Consider the following 13,215-nt stretch of genomic DNA (forward strand, 5'->3'; position numbering starts at 1 on the left):
ATCACCTTCATCACCAGCTGCCCTTCCCCCACCCCAGCCTTGCCACCACCATCAAAACCATTTTATTATGTTTCTATCTATGCATATATACTTAGACATTCTTGTTGCCTAGAAACTTATAATTGGACCCCCAATACCATTTAACACTTTGAATTCTTAATGTATCTATTTTCCTTCTTCTGCCTACCACTATACCTTTATATTTCTCAATTGTCCTTATATCGGATTATAATTATTATTGACTTGTTTTTCTCACCCACTGGACTCTGAACTTCCCGAGGGCAGAAAATGTGTCTTATTCTTTATTTGCCAAGTACCGTGCTAGGCACTGGGGTTATCAGTGGGGGTTGGTGTAAAAAAGTATTTGTTGAATGAATATTTAATGGTCTTTTAATTAAATAAAAAATGCTTCTGTAAACTATAAAAATGTTTTATAAACCAGTAAGGATGGTACAAATAACAACTTCTTTGTTTAATTATAATTGTATTTCTTTGTCTTTACAGCAATGAAAGATAGATTTAAAGCCTATGAGGCTGGACAAGAAATCCTTGATCTATCAGTTTTATAGAACAAGAATGATGGCAATTAGAGATTGAATTTGGAAGAGGTTAAAAAGAGCAGTCATTTTTCTTTTGACTTGTTTTTGATGTTGGTCTTGCCTGGACACCAGTGGGGATTGAGAGAGCCCAGCAATCGGTGGGAGAATAGGCTCCAAGTATCTCTAAAATCCATTTAAAAAATTCTCAGCTGGGTGCAGTGGCTCATACTTGTAATCTCAGCACTTTAGGAGGCTGAGATGGGAGGATCACTTGAACTCAGGAGTTTGAGACCCAGCCTGGGCAACACAGTGAGACCTCATCTCTATAAAAAAATAAAGATAAAAAATTAGCCTAGCATGGTGGCACACCTGTAGTCCCATCTGTTTGGGAGGCTGAGGTGGGAGGATCATGTGAACCCAGGAGTTTGAGGCTGCAATTACTTGTAATTGTGTCTCTGCACTCTAGCCTGGGTTGACTGAGCGAGACTCTGTCTCAAAATAAATACATAAATAATAAATTCTCAGCTGCATAAGTGGGTATTTTAGAAAATGTCTTAGTGAGGTTGTACTTAATGAGTTCTGGATGTAGATGGTTCTGGAAAGCTATGTATTGTGCTATGTTGTACCAGATTTAAACCACTGAAACAGGAGTTGCCAAAGTAATCTAATGTAGTTTGCAGTTTGAAAATAGCTCAATGCTCTGGAACTCTTTCTATTATCCTTGCCCCATGAAACTTAGAGGCTGTGAAAAAGGGAAAAAGTAGGTTCCTTTATTTTCCTCTCTACTTTCTCAAGGGATACTGCTCCAAAGCAATGGAGTGGTTATTTCTACACAACAAACATCACGATTAGTGATTAATGAGTAAGTTTTACTTATGAATCTAGCACATTTCTGGTAATTAATAAATACTGACTGAGTGAATAAGTGAATGAAGTTAGCCTCATTATCCCAGCTGTTCAAAAACATTTAACACTTGCACATAAAAAACGGCCTAGGAATGACTTTACTGGCTTTTACCCAAGGGTACCCAAGGATCAATTGGCAACAGGGGAAGAACTTTGAGTTTGAGCAAAGTTCACTTACGAGAAGCAGCTTTTGATAAAAACTCAGTTCTATTATCAGTATTCCTTCACCTTTTTCAGCAGCCCTGGCAGACTCTTTTTGAAAAGCAAATATACTGTAGGCAGAAGCTAAACTGAAAAGTCAGAAGGCAGGTTCCATCCCCAGTCAGGCAGCAAGAAATCCCAAATCAACACTTTGATCCGTTTTGTGAAGGATGGATTTATAGAAGACCGACCATACTTCTGAGTCTATGCATAGAAGCACTAGCCTGATTGGTGGAGGAAAACAGCAAATCAGTCTACTAGAATTTACTTGTGTTAAATGAGGTTCCCAGGAGGTTGCACTATAGGATTCTGGCTTTTCGTGAGTTTTTCTTGTTACTAGTCACTATTAGAACTTGACTTTTGGATTTAGTTATTCTCTTAAATTGTAGATTAAAGGCCAGAGAGCCACTTTCCTTTCTCACTGCCTGCTCTTCTGTTCCTAATTTTTATTTTGTTTTATTACTAGGAGATTTATTTTATTATCAGGAGATTTTTTTCATCTACTTAGTTCTTTGGGTGCTGAAGATTTAGCTAATTGGAAATTGAATGTAAGAAAGACTCAAGCAGGGGAATGCGTGCATGAAATGGATTTTTTGTTCCTCCGAGGATTTGTCGTAAGCAGTGTCTTTCTCACTCAGACTACCTCCAAGCGTTTTCACAAATCAATTAGCCACTGGCAGGGCAGAGTGAGTGGAGGCGGAATGAGGCATGTCTTGACAGGCAGAGACTCTGGCTGCTCTCTCTCTCAGACATGCTGTCCTTGATCAGTAGATAACCTCGGTGATACTTCACCCTCTGGTGACTGTTTCCATTACAATCAGAACTTCAGAACAAGGGCACAGCTTTTGGGGTCTTGCTCCACTCCATTAATAAACAAACACCCACAAGCAGGGACTGGGGAGAAGGGAGGTTGGCCATCCCTTTGAGACACGAAGCCAAGAAAAGGAAACAAAAAGAAATCAAACTTTTATTTGCTCACTTTGACTCCAGAACACTTATGTATTCTCTGGATGGTTCTGTCGTTGACTAATGCCTAATGCTGAACCTGAGCATTTCTCTCAGTTCATTAGAGGGGACCGGTGAAGCACAGCAAAGGACTCTTAATTCCAAGAGGATGAGGCTCTCGACAAGTGCCCTTCTAAGCTTACAAAATAGGTGTGACATGCCTCTTGCCAGTTCCCCGGCAGGCAAAGCTTCCAGCATACTATGCCTTAGGGGCCTGCAAGGTACAGACTGGGGGCAGAATCTGGAGAACACCTAAAAATGCGTCCAACTGGGTTGTCAGAGAAATTCTCTGAAAGTCACTCTGCAGGAACAAGTGAAATACACACATCATTTTGGGAACACGTTTTGAACTCTGACTTCCCAGCCTGTCAATGATAAGATTAGAAGGGAGGGGTGGAGGTCAGAGGATGGGGGAAAAGGGTGACCCACTGCAGTAAGTTCGAGAGGGTGAGGGTAAGCCCCATCCTTCAGGAAGCTTGGAGCCTTTCAGACTACTCAGCGAGCTGAGAGTTTGGAGAGAAAAGTGTTTCTTATGTAATAACTGGGAGCTCTTATCTCATTCTTGAGAACAAGCTGGGGGGTAGGTGGCAACTATTTTGGTCTTCTATTTCACAGTTGGCAGAGCTGAGGTACAGGGAAAGGAATTGGTGTGTCTTAGCCCACTTAGCCAGATGTGCATGTGAAGAGAGTTCCTTTAATGCCTCTGAGCAGTTCCTGCAGGAAGGTCCCATCCTCCATCAATGCCATTTACAACTCCTACTCCAAGCCTCATGGCTGCCTCATAGAGAATAGGAATTTATAGCATCGCTGAGGTTACCTGCGAGGCTTGGAGTCCATAGACTTGACCTTGAATTCTGGCTCTTCTACTTACTAGCTCTGTGGTCTTGGGCAAGTTACTTAATCTCTCTGCAGCCTCAATTTGCCACTCTTTAGAATGAGGATGACAATAGCTATAGCACAGGTTATGAGAATTAAAAGTGTTGGAAAGAATTTCACCCAGTGCCTTGTATAACTCAGTAAATGTTAATTGGATCTGAATGTAATGAAGAAATAAAATGAACCCAGATTTCCTTCTCTGACTTCTTTTTTTTATTTTTATTGCATTTTAGGTTTTGGGGTACATGTGCAGAGCATGCAATACAGTTGCATAGGTACACACGTGGCAGTGTGTTTTGTTTGCTTTCTCCCCTTCACCCACATTTGGCATTTCTCCCCAGGCTATCCCTCCCCACCTCCCCCTCCCACTGGCCCTCCCCTTTTCCCCCCAATAGACCCCAGTGTTTAGTACTCCCCTCTCTGTGTCCATGTGTTCTCATTTTTCATCACCCGCCTATGAGTGAGAATATGCGGTGTTTCATTTTCTGTTCTTGTGTCAGTTTGCTGAGGATGATGTTCTCCAGATTCATCCATGTCCCTATAAACGACACAAACTCATCATTTCTGATTGCTGCATAATATTCCATGGTGTATATGTGCCACATTTTCCCAATCCAGTCTATCATCAATGGGCATTTGGGTTGATTCCAGGTCTTTGCTATTGTAAACAGTGCTGCAATGAACATTCATGTACATGTGTCCTTATAGTAGAACGATTTATAGTCTTTTGGATATATACCCAGTAATGGGATTGCTGGGTCAAATGGAATTTCTATTTCTAAGGCCTTGAGGAATCGCCACACTGTCTTCCACAATGGTTGAACTAATTTACACTCCCACCAACAGTGTAAAAGTGTTCCTTTTTCTCCACATCCTCTCCAGCATCTGTTGTCTCCAGATTTTTTAATGATCGCCATTCTAACTGGCATGAGATGGTATCTCAATGTGGTTTTGATTTGCATCTCTCTGATGACCAGTGACGATGAGCATTTTTTCATATGATTGTTGGCCTCATATATGTCTTCTTTCGTAAAGTGTCTGTTCTTTCGTAAAGGTGTTTTGTTCATGAAGTCCTTGCCTACTCCTATGTCCTGGATGGTTTTGCCTAGATTTCCTTCTAGGGTTTTTATGGTGCCGGGTCTTATGTTTAAGTCTTTAATCCATCTGGAGTTAATTTTGGTGTAAGGTGTCAGGAAGGGGTCCAGTTTCTGCTTTCTGCACATGGCTAGCCAGTTTTCCCAGCACCATTTGTTGAACAGGGAATCCTTTCCCCATTGCTTGTTTTTGTCATGTTTATCAAAGATTGTATGGTTGTAGATATGTTGTGTTGCCTCTGATGCCTCTGTTCTGTTCCATTGGTCTATATCTCTGTTTTGGTACCAGTACCATGCTGTTTTGATTACTGTAGCCTTGTAGTATAGTTTGAAATCCAGTAGTGTGATGCCCCAGCTGTGTTCTTTTTGCTTAGAATTGACTTGGCTATGCGGGCTCTCTTTTGGTTCCATATGAAGTTCATGGTGGTTTTTTCCAGTTCTGTGAAGAAAGTCAATGGTAGCTTGATGGGTATAGAATTGATTCTGTAAATTACTTTGGGCAATATAGCCATTTTTACGATATTAATTCTTCCTAACCATGAACATGGAATGTTTCTCCATCTGTTTGTGTCCTCACTGATTTCGTTGAGCAGTGGTTTGTAGTTTTCCTTGAAGAGGTCCCTTACGTTCCTTGTGAGTTGTATTCCAAGGTATTTTATTCTTTTTGTAGCAATTGTGAATGGCAGTTCGTTCTTGATTTGGCTCTCTTTAAGTCTGTTATTGGTGTAGAGGAAGGCTTGTGATTTTTGCACATTGATTTTATATCCTGAGACTTTGCTGAAGTTGCTTATCAGTTTCAGGAGTTTTTGGGCTGAGGCAATGGGGTCTTCTAGGTATACTATCATGTTGTCTGCAAATAGAGACAATTTGGCTTCCACCTTTCCTATTTGAATACCCTTTATTTCTTTTTCTTGCCTGATTGCTCTGGCTAGAACTTCCAGAACTATATTGAATAGGAGTGGTGACAGAGGGCGTCCTTGTCTAGTGCCAGATTTCAAAGGGAATGCTTCCAGTTTTTGCCCATTAAGTATGATATTGGCTGTTGGTTTGTCATAAATAGCTTTTATTACTTTGAGATATGTTCCATCGATACTGAGTTTATTGAGGGTTTTTAGCATAAAGGGCTGTTGAATTTTGTCAAATGCCTTCTCTGCATCAATTGAGATAATCATGTGGTTTTTGTTTTTGGTTCTGTTTATGTGGTGAATTACGTTTATAGACTTGCGTATGCTGAACCAGCCTTGCATCCCCGGGATGAATCCTACATGATCATGATGAATAAGTTTTTTGATGTGCTGTTGCAATCGGCTTGCCAATATTTTATTGAAGATTTTTGCATCTATGTTCATCATGGATATTGGCCTGAAGTTTTCTTTTCTTGTTGGATCTTTGCAGGGTTTTGGTATCAGGATGATATTGGTCTCATAGAATGATTTGGGAAGGATTCCTTCTTTTTGGATTATTTGGAATAGTTTCAGAAGGAATGGTACCAGCTCCTCTTTGTGTGTCTGGTAGAATTCGGCTGTGAACCCGTCTGGACCTGGGCTTTTTTTGTGTGGTAGTCTCTTGATTGCTGCCTCGACTTCTGCCCTTGTTATTGGTCTATTCATAGTTTCAGCTTCCTCTTGGTTTAGGCTTGGGAGGACACAGGAGTCCAGGAATTTATCCATTTCTTCCAGGTTTACTAGTTTATGTGCATAGAGTTGTTTGTAATATTCTCTGATGATGGTTTGAATTTCTGTGGAATCTGTGGTGATTTCCCCTTTATCATTTTTTATTGCATCTATTTGGTTGTTCTCTCTTTTCTTTTTAATCAATCTGGCTAGTGGTCTATTTTGTTGATCTTTTCAAAAAACCAGCTCTTGGATTTATTGATTTTTTTGGAGGGTTTTTCATGTCTCAATCTCCTTCAGTTCAGCTCTGATCTTAGTTATTTCTTGTCTTCTTCTGGGTTTTGAGTTTTTTTGATGTTGCTCCTCTAGCTCTTTCAATTTTGACGATAGGGTGTCAATTTTGGCTCTCTCCATTCTTCCCATATGGGCACTTATTGCTATATACTTTCCTCTAGAGACTGCTTTAAATGTGTCCCAGAGATTCTGGCATGTTGTGTCTTCATTCTCATTGGTTTCAAAGAACTTCTTTATTTCTGCCTTCATTTCGTTGTTTATCCAGTCAACATTCAAGAGCCAGTTGTTCTCTCTGACTTCTTTTGAGCTAAGGAAAGCGCAGATTCCAAAAGACTGGCTGCTCATAGATTTCTCCATACCTGTGATTCTCAAAGTGTGGGTGCTGGTCCACCCAGCATCAGGCACCTGGGAGCCTGTGAGAAATGCAGATTCTTAGTCCCCATCCTAGACTTTGTGGGTGGTGAAGGGCAGCAATTGATGTTTCAAAAAGTCTTCCAGAAACCAAACCGAACACTGCATGTTCTCACTTAGAAGTGGGAACTGAATGATGAGAACACATGGACATATGGAGGGGAGAGTGCACACTGGGGCCCGTCGGAATCAGAGGTGAGGGAGGGAGAGCATCAGGAAGAATAGCTAATGGATGCTGGCCTTAATACCTAGGTGATGGGAGGATCTGCGGCAAACCACGATGACACATGTTACCTGTGTAACCTGCACATCCTGTACGTGTAACCTGCACATCCTGTCCATGTAACCCTGAATGCAAAAGTTGAAGGAAAAAAAGAGTCCTCCAGGTGATTCTGATCCACACTTAAGTTTGAGAGTCATTGTCCTAAATATTAGCTTCAAAGTGGCAGGAACAAGACAACTATGGAAACATCAGGTATAATTATTGTTATCATGTGTGGCGGCTATAGCTCTTTCTTTGACAGCTTGGTCTTAGGCATATACTGGTGGTACCTCTAAATCTGTCATGTCTTTGTGGGTTTGATGAGAGAAAAAGAGTATTTGCTAAAGCTTACCAGCCCTCTCAATTTTTAAGACATCCTGCTTTTCCTCCTACAGGGGATGGAATTTGCAAAAGAGTATAATGGGTCTACATGAGCATGGAGCTGATAGAAGAAACTGTCAAATGCAGTCTGAAAGAACACGGTCCTTATAATGTAGGGGTGTGCAGAGACCGAATACATCTTGAACTAAAACACTAAGGGAGGTATATGCTTAGACATATAAACTCTGCGAGAAGCTGCTAAATTTATTAGATATTCAGATGGATGCTTAGAGTGTTGACAAGGATTGAAATGATTTTGAAATTACTTTGAAAGCTGAATATGCACTGGAAAGTTTGGCTATTTTAGAATTGTAGAGAAGACCAACTTTTCATCTTGACCGTGTCTCAAGACTGATTCCTCATCTATACCATGCACTTCTTCACAGGGGGTTCCAGAGATCCTCTTAGCATGAATGACTACTGTTTCCTACTCCCTTTGTGCCTTGATTCTGCACCTTTTCCACCACTTTGATTCCTCTCTGGGAAAGTTTGGAGCTGCCTCCCGCCACCTGCATTTTCCCCGGGGAAAACATTGGTTTAGTTGCCTTACCATTTCTGACAGAATATTTAAGTCCAGAAAGATTTCTTATCAGTCTGTAATTCAACACTCTCATTTTACTGATGACAAAATTGAAGTCCAGAGATGGAGTCTCCTGATTCCAGGTTCGATGCTCTTAAATTATTCTCTAATAGAAGTGTCTCCACATAGTCTGCATGCTTAGTAATCACGGGGTATGTAGGGAAAGGGGGAGGCATGGACTAAGATGCCTTCCCTTCACCCCTGGTTTTTCAGATGTAATACCTGTTCAAAAAGGTCAATCTATATGTGGGTCAGTATTGTAATTTTCCACTTTCATTTAAAGAAATGAGGAATGCGGTATTTGGCCCGTTTTAAATTGGGGGCACTAGGGAATGGGTGTTAGTCAAAACCAAGCAAGTCCCAAATAGCTTTTAGTTTATCTTTTTGATGAGGAGCTCACATTGGCAAACAATTAGCTTTTAATTGCTGCCAAAGTCATGCCGTTTGCTGAAATGGGGAAGAGTGGGTGGGACCCAGCCCTTGACGTCATATTGTTTCCTCATAGAAATTCATTGTTTCTTGAATTTCTAGAGAAAAATCACTATTTTCTGCCTATCAGATAGTTTTAAAATAGGAAGAAAATGTTCGTCTTTGGAACTAGGAATATCAGGTGGTGGCTTAATATTCCTTAAATTTTCCTTGACGTTCTTCATGCTGACATTCTGAAGCGCCCAGACAATAAGTCAAATGACTTCTTCGATGTTTCAGGGAGCAGTGCATACAGCCAGTACTCAATTTTTCCAGAAAACGGGAGAAAACCTTGGTTTAGATTACTTCAAACCCGATCATCAGAATAAACAAAGGTGTGTGTGCGTGCATGTGTGCGTGCATGTGTGTGTGCATGTGTGTGTGCATGTGTGCGTGCATGTGTGCGTGCATGTGTGTGCATGTGTGCGTGCATGTGTGTTTCAGCTTTATTTTATTTCTGACTCCATAAGGGGACTACTCTGTGATAAGGGCATACTTGAATATTCACTGTGTATTAATAACAGTTTGAACTGTACATACGTAAGTTGACTGTTTATTGTGTGCTGGTACTTGTGCTATGCCTTCAACATCTCATTTATGCTCAAAAAACTCTCTATGGAAAGAATGTTATCCCATTTTATGAACTTGGCAATGTTAAGTAATTTGCACAGGTCACATAGGAATTAAGTGGGAAGAGTCAGGATTTGAATCCAGATTGTCTGAAAGAAAAGGGAAGGGAGGATTCAGGAGGGGATGGCTGAAAGGATGGAGAAGGTTGGGAGATGCTTGGGGTTTGCCTGTAGGAGAGGGGTCTGGGACAACTACTTACCCTTGAACTACACGGGGTTTTTGGAATGAATGACACCTCCACTCTTGTGCTGCTAGCCTCCCTCCAACCTTTCTCTACATAGAGTAACAGTCGTCTTACATGCATATTGGAAAGTGTTATGCCTGCTTTAACACACTTCAGTGGCTACCTGTTGCACTTAGAATACAATTCAAAGTCCTTACCTTTGTCTACAAGGCCACTGCAAGACTGCTGATGTCCTGCCCATATCCCTCTTAGGACTTGTTGTAGGTGGATACTTGGCAGCCCTCTACTGTGACCACCCAAAACTCCCCATCTGAGGTTTCCTTGCTACTAACAGGCAAAAAGTCTCTGGGAGTTAATGCCCCAGGAGCAGGTCTCAATCAGTGATGGACAAGAGTTGGTGGATAAATGCCCCTGCTGACTTGCCCCCAGGTGGTAGAACTCTGAGGTATGCTTGTACGTGGTCTCTACTGGGCTCCCATGGGATTGAGCCCTGGCTGCCCACAGAGATAAACCACTTGCTAGCACACCGTGTATTGCCTTCCATCCCACCCTGCCTTACTTTCGTGTGTCTTTTCTGTACTTCCTCCAAAATAAACTACTTGTGTTCAAATCCTTGCATGTGGCCTGATGTAGGGAACCCAACGTAAGCCAAAGGTCTTGTCTGGTCTGGGCTGCCCACCTGTCCAGCTCATCTAGAGGCACTGTACCCCACAGACTACTTCCTAGTTGCACTGCTCTTCTTTATGTTTCTAAACATTCTAGGCTGCTTTGTATGTCATGCTGTTCCTTTTGCCTGAATGTTCTGTTCCTATACTTCCCAGGCCTGACTCCTTTTCAGTTTGTCTGCAGCTTAAATGCTGCCGCCAGAGGCCTTCTCTGATATCCTGGAAAACAGAGCATGATCTTGGAGGAGGAAATCAGGCTCCCCTTACTTTGATCCTAAACTGAGCAGTGTGGATGGTAAAGCAACAGCTGCCTCCCACCTTCCCCTTTGGTCTCCTGCTTTCTCCATATCTCCTGCCTATGCTGGGTCAGGTTGGGCCCATTCTCTGTGCAGTTGGGACTATTACTGAGTGCTCCCAGGTTTAAGAATAAAGCTTAAAATAGGAGGAAAGAGTGATGGCAGGACTGAGGGAAGAGATGTGGAGACTGGGTACTTAGAAGGTCTGACATACATCAGAGAAAGCCTTGAAATTAAAGACATATCCTCTAAATCCAATTCTCAGTATCTTCTGAGGTCCATTCAACAAATATCCTTAAAATCCTATGTTAATTCTCTCCCGAATCTTTGTAAGGGGTATCCTTTCATTTGTTTAAAGTGAGCTTTTGTTGTTATTGTTTAATTAAGAGAAATGAAGAAATTTCAGGCCTTCTTGTACCTGTGTGTTCTATTCTCTTATCAAATAGGATAGTACCCAAAGGTATGCTTATATTTAGTTGTTTTTCTTTTTAAAGGAGCCCAGAACAATTTTTTTAAAGTGAATTAGGAAGAGACTGTCCTTTTGAGTGGTGGCAACTTGCCTGTGTATGTGCAAGTCCCAGATGACAGCCCTGGCTCTTTCTCTTGTGCAGGACCAACTTGTCCAACTTAGGAGGGAATCTGAGTCCAGAGATGGGGATGTGGCAACCCCACCACTAAGAGTTCTAACTTCTGAGAAATGTGTGAATGTGGCACAAAGGTACCATCTATGAACAGGGAAACAGGCCCTTGCTAGATACACAATTTGTGGTTCCTTGACCTTGGGCTTACCAGTCTCTAGAGTTGTGAGAAAAGGAACAGCATGACATTCTGTTGTTTACAGGCTACTCAGTTTTTGACAGTTTTGTTGTAGCAGCCTGAGTAGACTAAGAGAGGTCTAGAGAAGAGGAGTGCCAATCTCTCATCTCACCCACTGAGGCCTAGGCCATTTAACGGCTAAAGCCACACTGCTGATTTGTGGCAAGTGTGGGATAAAAACAGACTGAATATCATGCAAAAATTCTTTTAAGTTACTAAGTGTCTAAAAGGTTTTATAATTGTCAGGAAATTTACCAAAGGGGGTGGGTGTCTGATGAAGACAATGGGAAATTAACCAAAGCAGGGGATCTGATGAAGACATTTTAGGGAATAGTGGCCTTAGAAAAAGGTCCTTTTGCAAAAATTTACTTTAGGCTCTCAAAATTTAAGTTTTCCCCACTGAACGTTTCTTCCTTTGCAAATGTTTTCAGAATTGTGGTGATTGACTCTAAACACAGAGCAAAGTACATGGTAAGGATTGATGTTGACCCCAAGATCTTATTTTGTCAAGGCAGGATGCTGCATTCTTAATGTTTCCAGAGCTAGTGGTCTTAGATCAATGTTACTGAAGCCTTCAGCTCACTGTCATTTGAATGCTGCTGCTTTTTTTCTGTTAGGGCCTGAAATAACTCAGTGACTAAGGAATTTCTTTGAGAAGAAAGACAAAAACAAAACAAATATGTTGTCTTTGGAATAAATGAATCCTTGTAGAAGAGTGGTAAAATGAACACGAGTTTGGATCTGTGGAACCTTTATTAAGTAATGAAGACTGAATTCACCTTCTTTGGGCTGAAGTGAAATTGAGATGAAAATCCCTTCAATAATAGATATCTACCCACTCCATGGCCTCTACACCCCCTACTACCCACATCTGCTGCACATGACGGACACATTGTCATTCATTTGGTTAATCATCAAACTCCCATTGAACACATACCCCATTATGCACTGAATTATTAGATCCAATAATTCCAAGTAGAAGAGACTCTAAGAGCTTGCATTCACAAATAACTTGTCTGAAGAAATAACATCAAAAGAATATGGCATCTCAAATGATTATGAAAATCACCCTTCATAGAAGATGGCGGATTATGTTTGTTGCATTGTTTCTGTAATGGGACTGATAGTTTGTGCTGAATAATTCATGCTATTTGCCCAAGCCCCTTGAAAGTGCTGGCATATCTCTGAGGGACAGCTGGCTGAGGTTATGGGATAGACTGTTGCCACAGACTTGAATAGTGCCAAATAGCCTCTTGGAGATATTTTTTTGGTAGTGCAGTGTTTTAGAGTGCTGCCTGTGGAATTATGCAGACCTGGGTTCAAATTCTAACTCTACCCTTTGACTTGGACAAGGGATCTAACCTCTTTTAGTCTCAGTTTCCTTGTATGTAAAATGAAGGTAATAATTCACCCTCACTGGGATTTATGCATATAATGTTATAGGAACAGAAATTTCATTCTTTTAATTTCTGGGTCTGGTTAAAGGGAATGCCCCTTTCCTGTTTAGTGTCTTGAGTTTGGTTGTGAAAATCTAGCAAGAGGAGTTGAGGGGTAGGTGGGTACTGGGAGAGCTCCATTCTTTTTATTAGAGAAAGAAGAACGAGGTGAGAGGAAGAGAAGGGAGGAGAGGTGAGAGGGGTCAGCAAAAAGGAGGGAAGCTGGAGGACAATGAGACCAATGAATTGACAAGGTGGTGGTTGTGGGGCAAAGGACATTTCAAGAACCATGATGCTCCTTGATTTATTCCTGATTTATTCAAATCGTGTGTGCTGCCATAAGGGGAACTCACCTTCATTTTTCATGTCCTCAGAGTCTACTTGACTTCCTCTGCTCCTGGTGCAGTCTTTGACAAAGTCTGCTAAGCTTACCAGTATTTTGTGAAAGTTAGGTTTTGTGTGTGCATTATAAGTGGAAGTGGGTGGAGTTCAACTGTTGAGATGACATTGCTTGCCAGGAGACAGAGACCATGAGGATGAAAGCCCCTGGGAATTTGC

At 41.4% G+C, this 13,215-nt stretch overlaps 1 long non-coding RNA gene across 1 annotated transcript in view; it reads left to right on the forward strand.

The window, feature by feature from the left end:
* Positions 1-13,215, forward strand: part of LOC128931370 (uncharacterized) — a 696,873-nt gene that overhangs the window by 48,145 nt on the left and 635,513 nt on the right. The window lies entirely within an intron of this gene.

Source organism: Callithrix jacchus, chromosome 2 (assembly GCF_049354715.1).
Source record: "Callithrix jacchus isolate 240 chromosome 2, calJac240_pri, whole genome shotgun sequence".
Taxonomy (NCBI): domain Eukaryota; kingdom Metazoa; phylum Chordata; class Mammalia; order Primates; family Cebidae; genus Callithrix; species Callithrix jacchus.